The sequence below is a fragment of the Camelus bactrianus genome, chromosome 12 (assembly GCF_048773025.1).
Source record: "Camelus bactrianus isolate YW-2024 breed Bactrian camel chromosome 12, ASM4877302v1, whole genome shotgun sequence".
Classification (NCBI taxonomy): Eukaryota; Metazoa; Chordata; class Mammalia; order Artiodactyla; family Camelidae; genus Camelus; species Camelus bactrianus.
Window position 1 is genome coordinate 7653662 of NC_133550.1, and position 20201 is coordinate 7673862.

Sequence of the window (20201 nt, forward strand, 5' to 3'; positions counted from 1 at the left end):
TCCCTGTACTCCTGGGTGCCCTGCACGCTGGCTGAGGGAGCTCCCCGGGCTTCAGAAAACGATGTGGTGGCCACCAAGGAGGGCTGCTGCAGCCGCACTGGACGTGGGCCGAGGGCATGTAGTTCAGCTGCGCTCCCATCAGCTGCTTAGAATCTAAACTCCTGTGTGACTCTGGTGTCCCTCTGTCACCCAGGCCTGAACCACGGGGGTCATTCTAAAGTGATGGGGCTGACTCTAAGTTGTGGTAAGATCACTTTGGCTTAAGCGTGAAAAAAAATTAATGGATCACGTGCAGCTAGAGGAAGAGAGAGCAGCTGAGGGGTCACAGCTGACCAGGCAAGAGAGGGTAACGTCCTGGACGAGGGCAGTGGCGGCTGGGATGGAGAGACATGAATGAACTGGAGAGACATTTAGAGGCAGATTCAGAAGGACATGGAGGTGGGGAGTGGGAGCAAAGGAGGAGTCTGCGATGAAACCCAGGTTCTAGCACGCCAAATGGCTGAAGCATGAGTTAGGATGGCTCATGTTATGCTGCAGCAACAAACAAGCTCCACGTCTCGGTGGCTTAATACAGCGAGCGTTTACTTCTCATCCTTGCTGGACGCCTGTCACAGATCATTAGGAGGGCCTCTGGTCATCAAGAACCAGTGTGATAGAGGCTGCATCTTGGTACACGCCTCCATCATCAGTCGAGGCAGGGAAAGGGGATGCGGCAGACCCTTGAAAATGAACACTCAGTGTTCTTTAGCCAAAACAAGTTTCGTGGCCTCCCCTTACTTCCAGGGAGCAGGGAAGTGCCACCCTGCCATGGACCTGGCAGGGGGGAGAACTCTGTTAGGTGAACAGCACTAACAGAGACTGACAATGCCAATCACTGAGATGGGGAAATGGGTAGGACCAGGCCTGGGATCTCGCACCCCCTTCAACACTGCCCTCTGTGGCCAGAATGCTTATTCTGATACAAAAGTCTCATGTCATCCCTCTGTTCACATTCTCTTTAGAAGCTCCCCGTCACCTACCTGATAGCTTCGTGAATCCACAGTGTGGCTGTGGAGCCTCTCCTGGCTTGGCACTCACCTCCCTGTCCAGCTCCGTCTGCTGGTGGACCTTCTCTCCTAGCCTCTCCCATCCTCTTTATTCTCCAGCAGGACTCAGAGTGCCCTGAGTTTGCCCGACTTTCTCAGCCTCCACGCCCTTAGGCATTCTTTTTTTCTCTACCTCATATGTCCTCCTTCATCTTTCACCTCCTTATCTACCTGGAAAGCTTCTACTCCTTTGAGAAGCCTTTCTAAATTTCCCCAGGAAGACTTAGGTGTACCCTTTTTTATTCCCCTGGTTCACGTTGTCCTCAGTTCTGTTACAGTCCTGACCTCCTTCTGGCTATACCATTTAGGTGTCTGCTCCCTTCTACATTTGGCTGGTGACATTCTATGAACTCTTAGATCAAGCCTTGCTCAGAGCCAGCTCTTCCTCTGGACTTTAGAGTCATGTGAGCCAATAAATTCCCTTTATTGTTTAAGCCTGTTGAGTTGGATTTTTGTTTTTTTCCAACCTGAAGAATCCAAGTTAGAATAAAAATTAGTACCATGAGTTGGGGCGGGGTTCAAGAGGGAGGCCCCCCAAATGGACCTGATTCAACCGAGGAGGTAAGATGAATGGCAGCAGTGACCCCTGTGGGTAGGGAAATTGGCGACCTGACATAGGTGGTTACACAGTTTCCTGTCGCATCTCAGGATGCAGCTCCTGTGCGGCCGTGGTTACAGCAGTGCATTGCTTAGTAGAGACATTTAGACTGTTGGGATGGGTTGGCTCCTTCTTGTTGCTTTTAGTGAGGTGCTATACAAAGTTAAACCTATGTTCAAACTAAGTTTGAACTCCAAAAACTGAAAAGGAAGAAAACAGAGCTTTGCTAAGAGAAGCTCTTTCTGCCTATGGTCAAAAAATGGTTGAGGTTCTGGAAACAGGCAGGACAGAAAACCCCCAAAACTTTGCTCCGAGGAATGTGAGTATAAGCAGAAGTAGGGCTGGGGGAGTACATTACATGAGACAAGACTGGGGTGTGCATGCAGCCTGGTCCCCAGCACCTTCCTAAGTACCTCCTGGTTTTCACTCCCTCCAAGACAAAGGGAGCCATCTGGCCCATGACATATATAGGTGGGATGTGGCCTGTAGGCAAGGATCAGACTTGGGGTGCCTCCTCAGTTGTCCTAAGGTGTAGCTTGAGATTAAATGTAAGGCTGAGTGTCTGGGAGAACACTAAACCCTGTGGCTTAGAGAAAGAAGTGCCCAAACCAGACTCCAGATCCAAAGAGTCGTGTCAGCAAGATCTCTGGTTTTGCATACCAGCTCACAGAATGCACCAGAAGCAAGCAGACTGGAAGCCCACCGAGGGGTTCCAGTGCCAAAGGAACCCGAAGCACAGATGACGATAGCCAGAGACTTTTCAACTCCTAATGCAATTTCTTAGGTCTCCAAGCACAGTGAATCAGCCTTCACAGGGACCAAACATTAAAGCAGCATTTCTTACACTTTTTTGTCCCTAAGAAGTATTTTTATTAAAAGTATCGATTTGGGGTCTTTGTTCCTAAAGAATTTGATTCCTTCTGTCTGGGACTGAGCTCAAGCATCTGCATTACTAATAAATGTCCCTGATTGTTCACACACAGGTGACTAAGGAACCCTACTTTGGGAGACACTGCATTTAGGGAAATTATTAAATTCCTTAAGGACAGCAGGATTTCGTTTGTCCTCAGAGCATCTAGCACTGTGTAGGGCACAGAATGGGAGCTGGCAGAGCCTTGCCTACTGGACCTGAAAAGCATGGGCTTCCAGAGCCAAGGTGGATTTAGGAAGTATGCAGACTGTGATTCCAGGGGCTGATCTGCCCTGAGTCCCCGTTCCCCTGCTCCTTGGTCCTGCTTTTCCTGCTTTGCACCTATGGGGCTGCCTTATCCAGACACTGAGCTGGCAACGAATATGCCTGGATTCTCTGTCAGTGCCCTTGTACAGGCAGAGAACTCTGGCCACCTCTGTGGGGGTGAGGAATGCGCCCAGCGTCAGAGGGTGTTTACTAGGCTTCCCGGTGTTTATTTTCTCCCTCCACCACACCTCCGGGCAGGGAGTGTTCTCCCCGAGAGCCTCTGCGAAGCAGCTACACTTTTATGGCACCTTGGGTGACTCATGTGTCTCAGCTCCACACACCCTCCATCAAAGGCCTTGGAATTGTCAAGGTCAGGATATTTAAAGCCACATTCTTGGGAGTGTTCTGGACACTGCCAGCTCAGCTCAGAAAGAGGGAAGTGCCCAGAGGACAGCTGTCAGAGTTAGTGCCCACTGTTTACAGCAAGTCTGTAGCACATACCAGTCGTGAGTATGGCCATATTGTTCTGGTTGGTTGTGGCCGAGCGATCACAGATTTCTCTTTATTCATTCTCCTAAATATTTAATTCAGTACCTACTGTGTGCCAGAAACCAGGGAGGATACAAGATAAATAGATACAACCCTGCCCCAAATGAGCTCAAAGGCTGGGAAGCGACACCGTGGCCCGGCAGAGAGACTCATGAACAGGGACCATATTTACAGGCGGGGTGTTTATTATAAGCTCACTAAGGAAGGGCATACAGCTTGGAGAGATGGAGATGACGGTGGGGTGTGGGGAAATCTTCTGGGAGCGGGGTCAGTTTCAGCTTCTGGCCTAGATGGACCAACAGGGATGGAATTTGCCCTCCCACCTGAGGCAATGGAAGAGTTGTACAAAAAATATGAAGCAATGGTTTGGGACATCAGATAGCACAGGAAGTGATCCTTGAGAGAGGGAGAACAAACGAGGTGAGCCCTGTGATTGCTTCAGCCCCTTCCCTGAGAGAGTCTCCAGGCTGTGGCACAAAGAGGAGGGCCACAGGTGGAGTCGGTGGTCTCTCTGAGTTGGGGAGTTGGGCCAGGGAGTCCAGGGAGGCCAAGGCAGCAGAGTTTTGGGTCCAAGTACCAGAGAGGAGTGAGATGTGGAAAGAGGAAGGAGGAGGGAGGAGAGAGAGCCAGAAATCTGTAGAGGGTTCCTCCAAGTCTTCAACTGAGCCCTGATCAGAGCATGTGTGTGAGGAAGCTAGCTGAGTCTAGAGAAGCAACCCTCAAAAGGAGCAGAGGAAGCAACCCCTGGAGGTCACACAAGGCAAAGAATAGTTTATGTTCCCACTAGCCAGAATGGCAAACCTCATATATCACAAGGCATCAGATAGAGTGCTCAGGAGGGGATCACCTCAGTACTGGGGGAAAATTAGCTCTAGGCTAATGGATATTCTGGTCCCAACTAACAAAGCTTAAAAGCAAGCCTCAAAAGGATGACACTGTTCCCAAGTAACTTAACTGTGTCCCAGAACAAAGCTCAAGAATATTTATAGAAATATAAAAACATCCAGCACCTAACAAGGTAAAATTCATAATGTATGCTATTCAGCTCAAAATCACCAGACAGTGCAGCCATTATGGAAAACAGTATGAAGATTTCTTTAAAAAACTGAAAATAGACTTACCATATGATCCAGCAATTCCACTTCTGGCTATATATCTGGAGGGAATTTTAATTTGAAAAGATCCATGCACCCTGATGTTCATAGCACTATTTACAATAGCCAAGATGTGGAAGCAATCTAAATGTCCATCAACAGATGACTGGATGAAGATGTGATACATATATACAATGGAATACTACTCTGCCATAAAGAGAATAAAATAGTGCCATTCACAGCAACATGGAGAAACCTGGAGATTGTCATACTAAGTGAAATAAGCCAGAAAGAAAGAAAAATATCATGTGGCATCACTTATATGGGGAATCTAAAAAAATGAGACAAATGAACTTTTTTTTTACAAGACAGAAACAGACTCAGAGACATAGAAAACAAACTTGTGGTTACTGGGAGGCAAGGGGTGGGGTGGAGGGATAAATTGGGAGTTTGGGGATTTGCAGATACTACTATACGTAAAGTAGATAAGCAGGAAGGTCCTGCTGTATAGCACAGGTATATTCAATACCTTGTAATAGCCTCTAATGAAAAAGAATATGAAAAGGAATATATAAATACATATGTATAACTGAATCACCGTGCTGTATACTCGAAATTAACACAACATTATAAATCAACTATATACTTCAATTTAAAAAAAAATCACCAGACATGCAAATAATCAAGAAAATATGCCTGTAACAAGGAAAAGAAATCAATCAATGTCAGCAGGCCCAGAAATAACACAGATGTTAGAACAAAGATATTAGTAGACAGACATTACAACAGTTACTATATGTTCAAGAAAGTAGAAAAAAAATTAAGTATGTCAAGTCAAGGCATGGAAGATATAAGAAAGATCCAAATCAGTCTTCTAGAGATGAAAATTATAATGTGAAATAAAAAAAATACCCTGATGGGATTAATATCAGGTTAGACAGTGAGGAAGAAAAACATTAGTGAACTTGAAAATATAATTATTGAGACTATTCAAAACAAAACACAGAGAAAAAAGACTGAGCAAATTAAAAAAGAACAGAGTATCAGTGATTTGTGAGAAAACTTCTTGGGGCCTAATATATGTGCAACTGGGGTCCCAGAAGGAGGGAGAGGGCAGAAAATATATTTGAAGAAAAAAATGGCCAAATATATCCAAATTTGGTGAAAGCTATAAACTCACAGATCCAAAAACCTCAATGAAACCATAGTACAAGAAACTGAACTATACCAAGGGACAGCATAATTAAACTGCTTAAAACTAGTGCTAAATAGAATATAGAAGGGGGAAAAAAAGGCATTTAATGTACAAAGGAACAAAGATAAAAATGACAGCAGACTTGTTTTTTAAAATAATGAAAGCCAGAAGTCAGTGGAGCAACCTCTTTAAAGTTCTGAAAGAGAAAAACTGCCACCCTTGAATTCGACACTCAGCAAAAACATCTTTCAAAAGTTATGGTGAAATGAAAACTTTTTCAGACAAAATATGAAAAAATTCATCACCAGCAGACCGTCACTACAAGACATGTTGACAGAAGTCCTTCAAACAGAAGGAAAATTATACTCGATAGAAGCGTGGATCTATACAAGACAATTAAGCGCAGTAGAAATGAGGTGTTCCCACTAATAAAGGAAGAAGGAATAATATAACTAGCACATCACAGTTGTGAAACCCCTCCTGTGTTAATGGATCTAGGCAGTGAGGAACAATGGCTGACAGTCGACAAAGACAACCAGGCCTTATGCACAACGGCAGAGGCGGACTTCACCATCTGCGTGAAGAAACAGAAACAGAACAAACAGAAACAAAAAGAGACACAGAAAACAAACAGAAAGAGAACAGCAGTCAAACCTGAATCTGGCCTCCAGATCTAACCACCAGTTTGTGGAATATAGAAGGGACAGAGAAGCATGTTAAACGACACCACCACTGCGTTTTAATTTAAAAAACATCCAGACTTGGGAAATTTTGTAAGATACACAACCAGATTGTTTTCATCAAATTAAAAAAAAAATGTGAGGTAAGAGAGAAGGGAAAAGACTGACCTTTACCTGGATGGGGAACTACAAACTGTAAGAGACTTTTAAGAGCCGTATCAATCGATCACAATGTACAGATCTTTAGATCACTAATTCAAACAATTAAAAGGGAAAAAAATAAGACATTTGGGGAAATGTGAACAGAGACAGGTATATTAAGGAATTACTGGGGACAAATTGTCGGCCAGGCCAAGCGAGGAGGAGGGTCACAGGGCGGGTGGGGACAGCACTGGCAGAGGCGTGCCCTCATTGGAGCCGGGGTGGTTAGGGCTGCTCGGGTACTCACTCCGGTTTCTGAGAAGGGAAAATGCAGAATACTGACACACACACCACTGTTGACCTCTTCTGGCCTCCTGCGGTGTAGGGGCCAACTCGGGGAAGAAGTCTTGTTGAGGGCTTTCAAGGCCACTCAGCAACAGAGGACAAGGACCCCAGCAGCGTAGGGGAGACGGAGGCTTATCCATCCTCTCAGCTCTGCCTGGGGTAGAGACCCAGGAGGGAGGAGAGACCTAGCTTGAAAGAGAGGAAGGAAAAGAGGGAGGAGAGACAGAGAAGAAAAGGTGGAGAAAAGGGAAGAGAGTGGGAGAGGCTGGAAGAGAGCAAAGCTGCATGTAAGGAGGGATAAAGGGCACACTCCGGCCACAGAGATTAAGGAGTTTGCTCAGGTCAGCGGGCAAGTTGAGATGATGAAAATGGCTGATCCTGGTTTATCGAGGATTGCTCAGGGCCTGGTGCCTCTGTCCTGTGGTTCCTTGCTGCACCAAGTGCCCAGTGAGAAATGATAACAGGAATCTTATTAGCGAACATTATTGGGTGCTCACCCTGCCAGACCCTGTTCTAAGTGCTTTACATATTCATTTCATCTTCTCAACAACCCTTTGAGGAAGGTACTGTTATTAAACCCATCTGATAGATTGTCACTGGGCTCAGAGAGATTAAGTGACTTACTTAAGGTCACACAGACAGTAAGTGGCCCTGCTGTAACTGAACTTTGGAAAAACCTAGTTCAGGACTCCATGCACTTCACACACCCTCCCCACCCTCCCACCTCTGACAGTGGTGGTGACCTCAGTGCACTCCCCTAGGCAGGGGCTCATCCTGGCTCCTCCTTCCCTCCCAGAGCAGCCCAAGGCTGGAATGAAGGCTTCCCAGGGCTCTGGAGGAGAACCTGGAGCCACACTGGACAGGCCACCCCGTGCCGGACAGGCTGAGGGGGCCCCAAGGCTGGGGAAGTGTTTGCCAAAAACAACAGCGTGCCTGCCCTAAACCGTTCTCAGCTGCACAGCCGGGACCCAGGCTGCTGGTCGGTGACTCTTACCAGCTCTCCAAGAGCGAACTCTGATCCTGACATTCTGAGCCCAGGATGTGAGGAGGGAACTGGGGAAGGGGTGTCCAAGATGCGCTGTGTCAGGAGATGGGAGGCCCCGCCCACAGGCGCCCTCGGTGGGGAGCTGGGTCCCCTCCCCACACCCTTGAACGATTTAGCCTGAAATAGCGTAAGAACTTCTTTCCCATTTTTTCCAGGCTTTTGGATGAAATTATATTTTACAAATGACTCATTATTATATTTATAGCTTCTCTCCAAATGATTCAAATTGTGCTTTGTCGCCTCCCTGTCTCTCAACTCCCCCCACCTCGACAGGAAGAAGAGCTGTTTACTGTACGGCCAGGTGTGGCCGCTGAGAGTGGCTTTGCCCCCTGTAATTACGTTCGCCTGAGCCCTGACAGGCACTCCAGCACACTGAGTCATGTGCAGCCTTTGTTCCAGCACGTCGTCGGGAACTCGGCTTGGAATCCGCTCCCGTAGGAAGTGCATGTGTGTGGTGGGGGGAGTGGGGGGGGAGTGGGCAGGGGGAGGGGGAGGCCTGTTCCCGGGGAGGCTGTGACAGAGGGTGCCTTTGTGAGGGCAGAGGCTGTTGGAGCTGGAGCTGCAGTTCCTCAAAGCCTCCTGTGAGGAGGCCGGGGTGGGCGGGCCAAGGTCGGTGAGCCCCCTCCCCCCCTCCTCCTCCTCCTCCCCCAGCCTCCATTGAGGAGTTGAGAGCTGGCTGGTGGGGGAGGTGGCGCGCAGACATTTCAGGTTGTGCTAGTGTCTGGTTAGTGACACGTCACTGTTTCTTCTGAGGAACCACCCTGGCGCTTTAAGGAATCGTCGGGGCTGGGGGGTGGGTCTCAAGCTCCCTCCCCCTTCCAGGGAGCTCCTCCACCTACCCTCCTGCCCTGGCCACCCCCCCAGCTCCTAGGAAAGTGTGGTCTCTTAAACCGGCCACCTTGGAGGTGGAGGGTAGCAAGGAGGCCCCATTTGCAGTAACTGTCAGGTGCCCATGGGATCAAAGTCCCGTTGGTCTGCCCTCCTGGGCACTGAGTAAAGTTAAAAGCCCACAGAATGGGAAAGAAGGACATTCTGGAACTCACAGTGACATTCTCAGAGCCTTGCAACCACTCCTGCCCCTCAGGGTCCTTGGACTTGGGGGGTGGTGACCTGTGGACGCATGTGGCTGGCTGTGGGGTGAGGACTCTGGGGTCAGGATGGGCCGCCCCGGGCGCCCAGAAGGCCCAGAGGAGGGAAGGGAACAGGCCACCCCAGAGGGAGCCGGCTTCCTGGGATGTGTCTGCAGACCCCTGCCTGTGCTCTGAGGGCAGAGCTGGCTCCTCGGTGTTGCAGTGGCTGCTGCGCGGGAGCCTGGGCCGGAGGCGGCGTTTGTGAGCTAAGCCTGGGGCTCCTGTTGTGTCCCCAGCTCGCCTGCCCGGGCTCCTTCAGGTTTGCATCCATTTTTACTTCTTGGCACGGCCCGAGTGAGTGGGAACGGGACGCGGGAGGAGGGGATGTGGGAATGGGTGTGGACGAGCATAACGTAATTATTGGTGAAATCAGTGTGAAGCCTTAACCAGATGACTTCCGCCTGGGCCAAGTGGGCCCCTGTGAGGTGTGTGAGGCGGCCAGGGGTATGGCCTGGGGGGCCCTGGGCTTGGAACCCTGGGACCCCGCCACCCTCTGGGGTGTTCCATGGTGGGGTAGGGCCTCGACAAGTCCCTTGTCAGAGGGAAGGGAAAGCTGAGAGGAGGACCAGAGGGGGCTTGGTGAGGTAGGGGTGGCGAAAGGGAGGAAAGGGGAGGGCCAGGTATGGACTTACCTGGGCAGGGGTGCCCTGAACATCCTCCATAGGCCAAGGGACAGAGAGACGCTTGTTGGGGAGAAGTGTGGCCTTCCACTTCCTGTGTGGAGCCAGGGCTGGCGGGCTTCACACCGCAGCAAACCCGGCTAGTGGTCAGACTGAGGGGCAGCCAACTCTGGCTGCTGAAGCTACCTTTGGACAACCTTCCTTATGGGGTTTGTGGTCCTGCAGCTGCTCAACTTGCGTTGGCACCTTTTCACCCGTCCTTTGCCATGTCAGCGTATCAGAGGCCTTGAACATGGGTAGCATGGGTGCTGTGTGAATGTGTGCTTGTGGGATACAGCTCCTCTCCCTGGCCTTGCCCGTACCCCCTCCTGCACCTCTGCTTGGAGCCCCACTCCACGCCTCTTGGAGGCAATGCGATCAATGGGCAGCCTGTGGGCAAAGCTGGATCCTGGCTCTGAATAAGAGCTAATCATGGAGAAAATAAGTGTCTTGACAAAATGAGTTTTTGTGGTGGAGAACAGACTATGAAGGACTTGGCTTCATTCCACCTTTGATGAGGATCATGGTTTAGGGATGTTGACGGAAGATCAAAGTATTATTTTTCGGTTGTATTTATGGGGTGATTTGCTGTCTACCTCCTTATTTTCAGGTACCAACTTCCTTCTTATGTTCGAGATGTTTTTAGCTTGACGAAGTGGAATCAGATGATGAAATCAGCTCGCACACACTCCTCAAACTGTGTTCACGTCCATTATCTCATTTGGGGCGGGCTATTATCCTCTCTACTTTCTTTTAAGGATACTGACAGAGAGAGATTAAATAACTTGCCCAAGAGTGCACAGCGCATCACTGACTCGGCTTAGACCCGGGGTCTGGAGGCTGGCTTCTCTGTGGCTATGCTTTCTGCCAGTTTGAGAAGGGAGCAGAAGCCTGCAGCCCGCGGGCGGGCGGGGTCAGCAGAGAGATGACCGGGGGCAGGTGAGGGCGCCCTCCTTGGCCCCAGGACTTATGACAGGTGTTCACAGAGCTGCTGGGATCCCAGGTGGCAGCGGGAACAGCCCTCATGTTGAATTAACTGCCGGCAATTCTTGGGGTCAGAGTGAATGTCACTGACTTTACTTCTTACCGTGGTAAGATATCCATTACATACAATTTACCACTTTAACCGTTTTTAAGTGTGTAGTTCAGTGGCCTCAAGTCTGTTCACACTGTTGTGCAACCATCACCACCATCTTCCAAAACTTGTTCATCTTCCCAAACCAATACTCCGTACCTGCTGAACAACAACTCCCCATTCTCTCCTCTCCCCAGCCCCTGGCAGCCTCTATTCTACTTTCTTTCTCTAGGAACTGGATGACTTTGGGTACCTCATGGAAATGGAACCATCCGGTATTTGTCCTTTGGAGTCTGTCTTATGCTGACTTATTTTTAATTGGATCATCATTTTCAACCACAACAGGGACACTGATTAGCATTGCTTCATGCCCAAAAAGGAGTGAAAGAGACAGGGAACAGGAGTGATTCGGGGTAGATTTCTCAGCTGTCAGGGGTACCAGATGTAAGGGGGCGGCGGTGGGGGGTGGAAAGGAAGAAAGTGTTACATAGAAAAAAACTGCTGTGTGCTCTCATTCCAGGGGAGGGGCGCATCCCCCCTGGACGTAGATGCCTCTATTCTGAGGACTGAGCTGTGATGACCTCTGATGGGGAAGCTGCTCTGTCTAGTGAGAACAGAGTGACCCTCTGGACATGCTGAAGTCTAGACGGATTGTCCCGCAAGAGAAATCCATGCACAGGAACTTGGATAGGAGGGTCTGGAGGAGAAGAGAGAGGCTGGAGAAGATAGTCTAAGCTAGGACTTAGGAAATAATGAGAGACTTTTCAAGACGGGGGAATGGCTGACGGATGTTTAGGAGAGTAGTATCTGTTAGCAGATTGTAAAGGGCTTACTGTGATTCCCCTCCATCACCCCAAACATTGAGGAAAAGTCTGCTACTGTGCCTGCTGGCCTTGTGCGAGTTGGGGGCGGCTGGGGGGAAATGCAGGAATGGAGCAGTAGGGAGGGTGATGGGGGTGCTGGAGAGGAGGGCAGCTCCAGGAGGTGAGAGGTGAGAGGTGAGATGCAGAAGCAGGGCAGAGGGAGAAATGCAGGCAATCGAGCCAGAGGTCACCTGAGGAAGCATAAACCCTCTGAGAGTCTTGGGCACACAGTTGGTGGTTGGGGCAAGAGGGACTGTGAGGCTGGGGGGACACGGATATGGGATCCCCACAGTTGGGATGGGGCTCAAGTCTTTTCTTGAATATTAGGGGCAGGCATTCCTGTCAGACAGCCTGAAGGAGGGAGTGGATGTGGATTTCTCTTCACAGAGACCTGGCAAAATCTAGACAGGATGCAGCCTGGGTCACTTAGGGAGCAGAGGCTCCCTGCGGTCCCATCAGCTTAGCTCACTGCCTCCAAGAGGCCCAGATTCACAGGGAAGAGAACTGTTTTTTGAGAGATGGAGATGGAGCTAGAACCAAAGCCAAGCCCAGAACACGTCTTGAGCTTTCAAAACATCCCTCTTTTTAAAATCGTCTGAAAGCAGAGCCCTGGGGCTGTGACTGTCTCTGACGGAGACAGATGTTTCTGGACCTCCCAGACTTAGCAGGAGCCCAGCAAGAGGGTCTGGCTGCTCCCACGCAGAGACCCCCAAGAAGCCTGGCATGGAACGCGAGCTGTGTGTTACTGGGAATGCTTGGAGATTCCCTGATCAGGTCCCAGTGTGGGCTGGGGATGGAGCCCTGCCTGGAATTACTGATGCATCCTGAGGTCTCGGGACTAGCCTGTGTGGTGGCGGTGGGGCCGACCGAGGACATTTCCCTCTGGTCCTCTCCAGCCTTGGCTCAGAGAACCAAGACTCAGGGCTTGTCTGGCTGGACCCCATTTTGATCCCAGCCCAGCATCCCTTCGTCAGCTGGGTCCTGGGGAAAAGGGCCTGGCTTGGCTCACACTGTGAGGAGGTTTGCCAAATGTGTTAGTTGCCACTAAAATCTTGTAAACTGGGGTGCAGGATGCTAAGGGGTCTGGGCTGGCCTGAGGATGTGCTGTTTAGAAGTTCCCTGCAGGTTGGGAGGGAGGAACGTCCCTGCAGAATCACAGACAAGCCTGTTCTGGGGCTGGGCCAAGATTTCCCTCTGGCGGGCCCCTCTGCTCTGGGGGAGCTGTGTGTTTCCTTCGACTCTGGCAGCTTGGGAAAGACCAGAGGCCCTTTCAGGGAAAGGAGAGAGAGAGAAACAGGCCTGAACACACTGTAGTGAAGGCCTAATTCTGAGCCTCAGCTGCGGACCCAGGCCCACAGCGCAGAAGCGTTTCTCGACTCTGTTCCGAGAACGTGGCGCGTTGTAAAACAGGCTGTTGCGGGGAACGGCAGAGCTTCAGAGACTGGGTGCTGGGAGGGTCTGGAAGACCAGCTAGCACAGACCCCTCATTTGCTGGGAGGCTAATTTGAAACAGAGTGGAGTCTGGCAGGGGCCGCGATGCCTTTTTCCTTCTGAGGCCCCGTTACCTGAAAGAGCAGTGTCCGAGATGAGCTGATTTCACCCACTCACTCGTTGCCCTCCTTGGTGCATTAAAGAAAATTTTTTTTAAACCCTCAGAGGTCCAGATCTGGCTTCTTTGAAAGTAATAGAGTTTGTGGCTTCCAGGGTGTTTTCAGTTTGGAGCCATCATTTCTGTTTGTTCATTAAAAGTGTTTGTTCACCACAGGCTTCTTGCCAGGTCTTCCTTTGCATGTTACTGGGCTGTGCTTGTGAATGGCCGAGCGAGGCCAGGATCCAGCTCAGGAAGAGACTGGAAGGAAGCAGGGGCTGGCGTGGTCTGGGAGGGTTGGGAGGTGGAGGTCCACAGGCCCATCCTCTTGCTATAGACATCTGAGCACCCTCAGTGAGGAGCCTTACAGCAACAGAAGATGCCTTGGCGAGACATCTGTGCAGGGCTGGCCGCTTGGCCCCCCTGTGGGAGAGCAGGGGCTGCCTGAGAAAGATGGTGCCCAGATTCATCAGGGAGGACTCTGAGAACGGGCACGCCCCTGGCCCAGGAAGCTTAGGAAAGAGACCTGGATGAGGGCAGCCAGGCACCTCAGAAAAAGAGCAAAGAGAGAAAGCAAGGGGCACAGAGTGAAGAGGGACCCGAGCTGAATTACAAGTTTTGGGTGGGGCCCAAGAGGCTGCCAACTTTGAGCTCACTCTCTGGAAAGGCCTTTCGGTTACTTCTTACACCCACCACCCAATCACCAGAGGGCTATCGCCTTCTGATTGAAGCAGCTCTTGGCAGACAAATGGGACATACGCGGCTGGAATTGGGGGCCCCACATGCTGGGTGTGGGCTGGGGAGGGGACATACATATGCTGGTGGAGGAAAGTCTCACAGTCTCCTGTCCTGGGAGGCAGAGTGAAGAAGCAGAAAGTTGGGGCTCAGGGCAGCAGTGTTGTTCTGTCCTGTTCCTACGGTCCCCCCAGGGCCCAGCTCAGGACCAGGCACACACAAGTTGCTCACTGAGTGACTGAATGAGTGAAGTCGCTATCTGTCCGAATGCATGCAGTGCTATTCTCTTGAATCCCTATATTAACTTCTATTTGTCTCCTTCAAGGTTTAAAGAATAATTGAGGATATTTGCCTAACTTGAGCTTCCTCCTTCAGGAAGGGTCTTCTTACCATCGGTGTGGCAGGGGGCACTGAAGCGCTGTTCTGAAAACTATCTCAGCATACAGGCCCTCCATCTGGGGTGGAGGGGAAATGGGAAGAGGGCCAGAATGACCTTTCAGGGTCCAGCTGGCTCTGTGGGATGCAGAGGGCGGACCGGAATTCGCCAAGCTGTGCTGGAGATGGCCGAGGTCACCGCAAGATGATGCATTAGCAACTTCGTTAATTGCATCATGCTTTTCTCCACGTGACAGCCCTGGGCTTATGCCTCAGTCCCAGCAGATGACCGGCGGAGGAAAATAAAATGGAACTCAAACCTTCTCTCTGACAAGCCTTATCTCCTGGAAGTGTAACTCTGTGAAGCCATAGGTTTCCTTTCCTGGACCATCTCAGGACCCATCACTGTGGTTTATGGAAAGACATGCCACTGGGAGAGGTCTTTCCTCTCCTCCCAGCTCTTTGCCCTGAGGAAGCCCCCTAACTTCTTTTGGGCTTGGTTTTGGAAGCAACGGTTAATCCTCTTTTGCTGTAGGGACTTCCTGTAAGGGTTTGGTACAGTATTCCCCCAGAGACGGGGGATGGCTGAGATGACCTCTCCAAGTCTTGCCCACTCTACAGTTCCTGCGTCTCCGGAGGATCTAAGCACTTCCTCTCCTTCAGAAGTTGTCAGTTAACTCCGCGTGGGTGTGGGCTCCTTGTAGCTACACCTTCCCTCCAATATTTGAAAGGTCTGTGCTGGCTCTTAGGGCCTCCAGATCATGTATTTATTTTCCTTGGCTCTGGCTGAAAAGGCCACATCGGTTTTTTTTTTTTTTTTTTTCTTTTTTTCCCTGAAAGCTAGGTCCTTTGGGCTAAACAGAACCGCCCCTAAGCTTTAGAAATGGCTGGTTTTCATCATGCCCTTTCTCGACCAAATTATTTCTTAAATTGCTCTCCCCGTGTTGGGTGGTTGGGTGTTCCAGGACACAGAAACCAGTCCGCGGGGGTCCCTGGCTTTTTCTCCCCGAGGAGTTGTAGGAGGGCCTCAGTTTCTCCGTCGCACACTTTGACCCGAAGAGGTCAGGCGCCCTGGCCCCGGGGAGGGGACGCGGCCCCGGGGAGGGGAGGGGAGGGGATGGGATGGGCCCCGGGGAGGGGATGCTTGAGCAGCGCGGGCAGCAGCGGGGTGGGGGGGGCGCAGACCGCGGGGGCCAGGCAGGGGCGCCTCCTGCGCTCCTGAACGTGACCCCCCCCCCCCCCCCGCCAGACGGCTGAGGAACAGTCCGCAGCGCCCCGAGGCCAAACGCCTCCCCTCCACCGGCGTCTGGGGCCACTGGGCAGCGCCGCAGGAATGAGGCACCGTGGAGCGAGGCCCCTCTCCGTCCCCGCCGCGCTCCGGCTCGCGGGGTTCGGGCGCTCGGCGCTGGCGCTCAGGGAAGGGTGGCTCGGGGCACCCCTGGCCCGCCTGCCGGGCCCCCTCCCCTGCAACCCAGCCCGGCGGCCGGGGCCCCTCTGGGAAAGACTGGAGGCGACGAGGGGTGGGGGTCGGGGAGGGGGAGGCGGGAGCGTTCCTGCAAATCACATGATTTTCCCGCTTATATAAATCACAGCTTGTTTTTCTCAACTAGCTGCAGACTTAAAGGTGCAGTGTCTTCTTTCTCTCCCAAGGGCAGGGGTGCCCCGGGGTGCTTCTGACGCACCTCCCCTGCCAGCTGGCTGGAGGTGGCTTGGACAATGAGAGTGTCAGGGTTCAAGATTCAGGGTTCAGAATTTAGGGAGCCCTCTGCCCCTCATAGTTGGGAATGTTTTCTTTTTAGCTTGAGACCAGGGAAGAACATGGAGATAGGATCACCAGATGAGCAGACAGAGCCAACCGGGTTGGTGGTATTGGTGTTGGTGTCGGTGTCAGAGACCTCTCCGGAGACCAGCTGCCCCCGAGAGCCGTGGAGCTCAAGATGAATTTGTCCTGTGGGAGATCTGTAGTGGCCAAAATCAGGCTTCCAAGGCTGATGCTTACTATTGCGACCAGGTCTGGCTGTATGTTTGAGGCCAACCTATCTGGGAAGAAAAAGAAAATCAACATGTATATTAAGCACCTACTATCTGAGTATTAGTGCAGGGAGAAACTAAGACCCATGAGACAGTCTTCTCCTTCCAGTGGTTTATGCTGTTTGCAGTGATGAGATACAGACTTGGGAGAGATTACACAGCACTAGCGTGTGTCAAAGCTTGTTCTAGGCTAAACAGAAGAGTTACAAGGCAGTGCATAATTACTGCCTGATGAACAGCACAGATAATGAATCCTGCAGGCTTTGAGGGGAGGGCTGGCAGGAGGGAGGAGGGGACAGCCTCCTGGGGGCACTGGGAGCCACAAGTAGGTAGGAGAGGGAGGGAAAGGAGCTTGGTGTTGGGAGGGATGTGTGCAGCGAGCAGTCCTTTTGCTAAACTGAGGAACCGAGGAGTGGAGGATGGGGTGCGAGGCTGGAAAGCCACGGGGCCAGATGCAGGCAGCCTAGAGTACAGGGCTGAACGTGGACTTGATTTGATGAAGGCAGGGTGGCAGCCAGTGGAGGTGCAGGGCAGGTACGTGTGTGGTGTGATGTATCTGGCAGCGGTGTACAGCCGTGAGCTGGAAGTCCTTAGGGAACTGGCTGGAGGCTTCTGCAGGGACCAGGCAGACCTGAGGTTCACAGTGCTAGGATGTGAAGAGAAAAAGTAGAAACAAAAAGCCAGGGGTAAGAGAGATTTTGAAGGAAGACTTGAGATCGTTGAGTGAGTGTATGTATGGGGAAGGAGGAGAAATGACCAAAAGGGGTGGTGATTTTTGAGCTTGGGAGGCAGGAGGAGGGTGTGTGTGAGTGGTGAGGTTAAGGGTTCCTTTTAGAGATAATGGTGTTTGTAAGGACTGTGGAATCCTAACTGGGCACTGTCCAGGGGGCTGGAAATCAGAACAGAGGATCTGCACGGAGGAAACAGCCCAAGGGATGAAAAAGACACCACCAATTTACAGGGAGACAGCAGAAAGGGAGAAGGAGACACAGGGCCTGGGAACACTCACATTTAGGGGAGGAGCCAGCAGCGAGGCTGTGGAGGGAATGTGTGGCCTGGGTGAGCAGTGCCTGCCCGACTTCGGCTGGGTGGTTTATTTTCTCTAATCTGTAAAATGGGAAAGCACACTTGTATCATATTCTGTGCGGATGAAGGGAAGTACCTGAAGCATCGTGCACACTGCACAGCGCCTGGCACAAAGCAAGTGCTGAATTCCAGTGTCCTCCCTCTCCACACTCCCTTCCCGCCCCCCACCCCTATTTCATGTAAGTGACAGGCACTGGATCAGTTTCTCCCTTCTTAAATTGTAACCGAGCTGTTGCTGGTGGTGCTTTTCTTCTTCTTACCACCCCCTACCCCACCTCTTCGTCTTCTAGAAGAAACACAGTCTGGCTTGCATGACTAATTATTTGAACCGGATATAGCCTCCATTATAAAGGAAGGAAATAATAAATTTGTTTCCTAAGGGCCTCTTAGTTGGAGATGGCGATTACCTCATTTGATCCTTAAAGGGGCCCTGCAAGGTTCGGAGGTTGGGGGTGGAGGGCAGGTATGATCAGGCCTTCCCCCCACTACAGCTGAAAAAATGGAAGAAGGTTTGTAAAAAGTTTGATTATTATGTTTGAGAATCACATGTCTGTCGGTACCCTCTAGTTCAAAGATTTCCAAACTTTTATTTTTAGCCCTTTATTTTTGGAAATTAATTTTACCAGGGAGTCAGATACAGGCAGGAGTTCTGGTTTCAGTGGAGCTGGGAGGTTCTGAGTCTCAATTTCTGGGATCCGCTCCTACTGCCGGCCCCCAGGCCAGGCTGGGCAGTGGGGCTGTGCTTCTGGGGTAACCCCGCAGCCAGAGTCTCAGTTTCTACACTCAGCTTCTTTCTCCTTTTCAGCCACAAACTTCCTCACTTCGAAGGCTCCGCAGACCCCTGGGTGTACCCGTTGTGCGGGCTGAGTGTTGTCTCTGGCGATGCCGCTGCCTGGGGTGTGAACCAGCGCGGCTCCCAGGCAGAAGGCTAGGGGGCGCTGTCTCAGGGCAGACCGGATGGACAGTAACATCTGATGTCACTGGTCCCAGGAGCCCCCCAGGCTGGGGTGTGCTGGCCTGCTCTGCTCACGTGCTTTGGGCTCTTATTTCCTCTTTGAATATGTTTCTTGAAAAACAAACCCTCTGAGGTCAGAAAACAGTTTATAGTTTTCAGAACAGTGCTTTGAAATAAAAACACATATTGTAACATGTCCTGTGGATAGTTCTATAAAGCTGTGAAGGAGCCACACGTAATATACTCTATCTGCAGTACTATTTATCATCCTGTTCAAGGCAGCCGCGTTTACGAGTCGTTTCTTTGAGTGGTATCAATTCCCCAAAGAGATGAGTATGAGAAAATGATTAAAAGAATTCCGTGTGAGTTTTGCTTTTAAAATAAAGTCTTGGTAAACCAGCATCCTAATCCTATGCTATCATTTATTCTTCCACTGATCTATCTATGTATTTATTTGCATTAGAAAGGTAATACACACTAATGATAAAAGCAGAAACACAGATCATTCTGAAGGGTGTAAAATGAAAAGTGGAAGTCCCCTCTTATTACCCAAGTTTACTCCCCTGAGATGATGGAAGTTAATGGTTTCTTTCTTTCTTTTTTTTTTTGGTGGTGGGAGGTAATTAGGTTTTGCTTATTTATTTATTCTTAGAAGAAATACTGGGGATTGAACCTAGGACCTCATGCATGCTAAGCATGCACTCTACCACTTGAGCTATACCTTCCCCCCATCTTATGATCGAGAAAGTTTTTGTTGCATGCGGGGTGTGTGTGTGTGTGTGTGTGTACACATCTAATCTAATATTTTTCCACAAATGGTCTAGTTCTGTGACTTCTTCCCCCCACTTAAGTATATATCTTGGCATACAGGTCTATCTCAGTCTTTTAAATGATTGCCTAGCTCTGGTATTTATATAATATTTTATACAATATTCCCACATTTAGGTTGTTTCCTGGTTTTTCCCCTTATAAACTGCTACAATAAGCATCTTTGTATATATTGTTGCATACTTGTGTACATGCTAATACGTATGTGAGATAAATTCTTAGCAGTAGAATGAGGTGAGTGTATACGTACATAAATTAAAAATCTTTTATCCTGCACTACTTAAGACATAGGACAAGATATAAAGAATAAAAACAGCTTAGGAAACATTGTCAGCACAGGTAAGTGTTCTTTGTACAACCCTGATCACCATCTCTCTTGTGTCACCCCGAGGATGCCAGGATCCTGAATTTGGTATTTATCGTCCCCAGGCAATGCCTTGAACATTGTTACATTTTACATAAATGGTACTGGCTGTATATGCTCTTGTGAGACTTCCATCTTTTCCTCAATATTATATTCCTGAGATTCTTCTATGCTGATAATTATTTTTGAACTAATTTATCTGCAGTACTGAATAACTTCAGGTTGTATGAATATGCCACAAATTATGTATTCATTTCCTGGTTAATGAACATTAAAGTTGTACTAGTTGTTTTTTTTTTTTCCTGCTATGAAAAATGCCATGGTGAACATTCTTGTGTACATCTCCTGATTGTCCCTGTGTGGGGATTTCCCTCGGGTATTTGCCTGGGAGGGAATGGCTGGTTCGTGGAATATGAGCATCTTCAATGATATTATAAATTGTTCTCCAAAGTGGTTTTACACTCTTACCTGTAGTCAGTTACTCCACATCCTCGCCAACACTTGGTGTTGTCCAACTTCTAATTTTGCCAGTTTGATGTGAAATACCTGTGGTTTCCGTTCTTAGTTCTCGGATAACTAGTGAGACTGGGCATCTTTTTACGT

At 50.1% G+C, this 20201-nt stretch overlaps 1 long non-coding RNA gene across 1 annotated transcript in view; it reads left to right on the forward strand.

The window, feature by feature from the left end:
• Nucleotides 1-20201, forward strand: part of LOC123614428 (uncharacterized) — a 63975-nt gene that overhangs the window by 20870 nt on the left and 22904 nt on the right. The gene's annotated exons all lie outside the window — the stretch shown is intronic.